The sequence below is a fragment of the Scardinius erythrophthalmus genome, assembly GCF_964197995.2.
Source record: "Scardinius erythrophthalmus genome assembly, chromosome: 8".
Lineage (NCBI taxonomy): Eukaryota > Metazoa > Chordata > Actinopteri > Cypriniformes > Leuciscidae > Scardinius > Scardinius erythrophthalmus.
In genome coordinates, this window is record NC_138228.1 from 4,880,611 (window position 1) to 4,885,218 (window position 4,608).

Genomic DNA, 4,608 nt, shown 5'->3' on the forward strand with positions numbered 1-4,608 from the left:
GGACGATTTTGAAGTTGGAGGAGAAAATTAGATACATTTTTCGCCCTTCCCTACCTTTTTGAACCGGAATACACAGACAAATAACTTAGACCGATGACGTGACCCGTGACCTTTCCAACGTGATGACGTAATGCATGGCGCGTAGCAGACCAGCACAAGACGAACAATTGTGGTTAAAAAGTATATACATTTTTATTTTATTTAGAAAATTACAGATCGTTTCGCTAGATAAAACCCCATTTCTCAGCTGGGATCGTGCAGAGCCGTTTGAAGCACTTCAAAGCCCTTTGAAACTGCATTGATTTGGACTTCAACATATTGGTTGCGATTGAAATCCATTGTGTGGATACAAATCCTGAAATGGTTTCCTCAAAAAACTTTATTTTCCACTGAAGAAAGAAAGACATGAACATCTTGAATGGCATTGGGATGAGTAAATTATCAGGAAATTTTCATTTTGAGGTGAACTAATCCTTTAAGTATCAACTATACAAGGCACACATCCCTAAAGTGTGACTGAACTTCAGTCATAAACAAAAGAAATGGTTTGAACTGTGCCTACCTTTAATTTGCCAAATCCATAAAAAAAGGCAAGAATGTATTGAACATCAATCATGAACTTGGAAATCAGGTCAGAGTCTCTTGTATCAATTCCATTGGAATACTTTTGTTTAAATGGCAAGCCATTCAAAGTCCATAGTTTCCGTAACAGTGTGCATACATATGGGTTCATTTCATGCATTTTCTTGTTTCCAGCAGCAACTTTTGATCCAGTTTCCAGGTTAATGCCCACAAGTCCTCTGTGGAAAAAAAAAACACACAACATCCAATTATCAAAAAAACAGTATACACTTAAACAATAAAATACAAAATTTGTCAGACAACTCATAAATTACATTTAATTTCAATTAATGAAGAGTTAGGGTCATATTTAATTTTATCCAAAATTTTAATATAAAAATATTTAGCCTTCCATGTTTGCAATAAACAAAATGTACAGATTATATCATTATTATACAGATTTAATTTTAGTAATTTTAGATTTAGTTATTCATGAAAATAATTCTCTATTCAGTGTGTGGTTAGCAAATTTTTTTTTTGTTCATTTGAAAACTTTTCCATAAAATATCTAATCCTGATAAACTATCCTAAATTGAAAACCTAAAAAAAAAAAAAGTCAAGAAAATTTGAAAGTCCACAATAAATATAGAGTAAGATTTTATGCTCTGAAATACCTCTGAATAAATTCCAGCGTGCATGCAGCGTCATCCTGATAAGCAAGATTTAAGTTGTAATAGGTCGCAAACAACGCTGCCAGGCCCTCAACAAATGACTCTGAAAATGGGCCCAGGACAACTTCCCTTTCGACTGACATCCACTTGCTTGGGGTCATGGATTCACCTATAAAAAATAAATATAAAATACGGCAGAGCATAGATTAATAAGTGTTGTAAAAGTATGGTTCATGGGTAGCTCATGATAAAGGGATAGTCTGAAAAGAATGAAATGAAGTGAAAATTACCATGATTTACTCACGCTATCATAGGAGTAAATTACTTTCTTCTTTCAGACAATTGCAATCGGAGTTATATTAAAAAAATGTCCTAGCTCTTCCAAGCTTTATAATGGTAGTGAATGACGGCCAAGATTTTGAAGCCCAAAAAGTGCATCCATCGATCATAAAAGTACTCCACATGACTCAGGCCTTCTGAAGTGAAGCGATGCATTTGTTTAAGAAAAATATCCATATTTAAAACCATTTAAATTAAAATATCTAGCTTTCAGCATATTTATGGCGAAAGAGTGAACTCTGACCTGACGCAACGAAGAACACGTAAGTGCAGAGGATAGAGCAAAAAAAAAAAGACTCGAATTAGAAGTCTAAAACAATAATTTTTAAAGACAAATTTCTGAGGATTTCGAATCGATATAAGAGAAGACCTTAAGTTTGTTACACAGCCCTATTTGTTTGAACCACGAGAGGCGTTAAAGCTTACACTATACATCATGTCAGGAGTTACTTTCTTTTGGCATAAGTCGACTTTTGTTTAACAATGTATATTTTACTTACACAAACACATTGCTTCGCTTCAGAGGGCCTTTATTTACCCCCTGGAGTTACTTTTTCCTGGATTACTTTTATGATGGATGATGCACTTTTTAGAGCTTTAAAATCTCATCCTCCATTCACTGCCATTATAAAGCTTGGAAGAGCCAGGACATTCTTTAAAATAACTGATTGCATTTGTCTGAAAGAGAAAAGTCATATACACCTAGGATGGCTTGTGGGTGAGTAAATCATGATGTAATTTTTTATTTTTAGATAAAGACACTATAAACTATGGATTTACAATGAAGATTAATGTTACTAATAAGGATTTTTGTTACTAATGAGAGAGAATGGTTCAGAGATAAAAAAAAAAAACAGGGCACAGAGAGAGCTAACTATGGAAGGAATATAGGAATGAGAATAGAATTGTGAAATAGAATACAGGAACAGAGGAGGCAAAATTGTATTTTTAAAATGGCCATTAAAGTGAGAAGAAAAAAAACAGTACAGGACAAACAGTTATCCATTTAAAAGCTAGAGAGCAAAGAAAAGTTTATATGATGGAGACACAGACACAAAGTAAAGCAAAAAACCTTGGATGATCAGTGCGGGTGAATCCGGTAATCCCTCTCTTTCCATGTCGGCTGAAGTTGCTGCTGCCTAAGAAAAACAAAAATTAATTTAGCATTTCAATGAAATCTTTAACACATTAAAAATCTAAATGTTATACTTACATCAGCTTCAATTATAAGGGATTCTGTTCTCTCTTTAAAATGGGCCATTAAGAGTTGCAAGATGCACAGGACCATAGAATTTCCCTCTTGATACTTCGACAGAACAGCACACACCACATTGTTTGTTGGCTTTTCTTGAAAAAATCTTAGAATCCTCTTTCCTTTCCCTTCAATGCTCTCCATGATTTTCAGTAAGCAATTGGAAATGTAAAAAGATCCCCTTCAGACAAAACAGGTAAGGCCATGAGTTCTTTAGTTCAGACAGTGGTGGAGGTGGCGCTGACGGTAATATGTGACCTCCATCAACTTGTGAAGTTCTCCTCTATCGGCTCCAGACATTCCTTCAGAAGAAATTTACTGAGAGAGACAAAATATGTGGGCAATCAGGTACACCACATCTAAATCCTGATTTATGCACATTTCTATGCAATTTCACATGCTGCACAAAACTCAGGATTGTACTGCTCTCATTATTACAAAAGTGACAGAACATGTTCAACTGCCCAAAAAAAAAAAAAAAAAACCCTTCACAAGCTAATAAATGCACAGCAATAAAGCATGTGCACAGCAAATACCAATGTCACGTTTACACTACTTTCTATTTAACAACTAAATTACAAATATGAATACCAAGCACCCTTACAAATAATATTAACATAAAAATAAAACAAAAAAATACTTAATTACACCATCTTAAATCGAACAAAAACGTGCTATTACATTAGCTAATGGCTTGGCAGTCAAGTTAAACACTATTTAGTTGCATAAAACCTACACAATTTAATTGCAATGTTTAAAAGCTTACATGTCTAACGTTACTACCAACAACAATGTAAAATCATTTTATACCGAACAGTTAACAAAAATGTAGCACTAATATAAAATGACAGCACGGCCACACTTTCACGGTGAAGAAAATATAACAGTTAACGTTAGCCAGCTAACTTAATCGTTCATCTGTGTCTGGACTCATCAAGCAAATTCAGTATCATAAAATTGGACAAATAATCTAGATTATCAATTTTGAAACGTCACAAAAAAAAATAAAAAAAATAATAGTTAATATATTGTGGATGTAACAGGATTTCACGTTTACACTACTAAAGCATGAATTACTAGCGTTACACACCTCGTCGTCTCACTCTCATTCGAGGTCCTCGTCCTCCTTCGGTAAACTTAGCGTGCATGAGGTGAGCGCGAAAATTGAGTGGTGATGATGATGCAGCGCGTGGAAAGTCCCAACGGTCCCCCAAGATGTCCACTGAAGATGACGATTGACGAAATGACATCACACGCACTGCGCTACGCCGATGTCGTTGTTTAATCATGGGAGTTTTTTTAAAAGCCAACAGTTTTAAAGTACTAGAGGTGTACGTTATATAATCAAATGTCAGAGTTTAAATGGTGTAAATAATTCGCTAAAAAAAGGCTGTATTTATTACAGTTGACTATTACTTTAGTGTTATTGACTTGTGAAGCAAAAACTTTTGCAACCGTTTTTTTTTTCTTAAAACATAAATAAATAAAATAAATTACAGTGGTATATGCGTGATATCCAGTAGCATTTACTGCATACCGGTAAGCATGTTTCCACAAGTCATAGGAACATGCATGCTCCCACATGGCAAAATACAGTAATACTGTAAATTTTAAAATACAGTAGTCTATTGTAAATATTTACTGTAAAAACTACAGCAATTTTTAACAGTGTAGTTTTCCGCGTTTTTTCAAGTATGGAGACGCTTGAAAAAGCATCAGTTGCGTTCTAGACGCTGGGACGAGTCTGTGGCAAAACTCAAGTGTTTTCCACACACCATTCAGATC

The 4,608-nt window shown here is 34.5% G+C and overlaps 1 long non-coding RNA gene across 1 annotated transcript; it reads right to left on the reverse strand.

Moving 5' to 3' along the window:
• Positions 1-276: 276 nt before the first annotated feature.
• Positions 277-3,027, reverse strand: LOC308694850. Its single transcript, XR_014030647.1, has 4 exons — positions 2,785-3,027; positions 2,644-2,710; positions 1,236-1,401; positions 277-800 (listed from the first exon to the last, which is right to left on the reverse strand). It is a non-coding gene; the product is annotated as an uncharacterized lncRNA (long non-coding RNA).
• Positions 3,028-4,608: the final 1,581 nt, after the last annotated feature.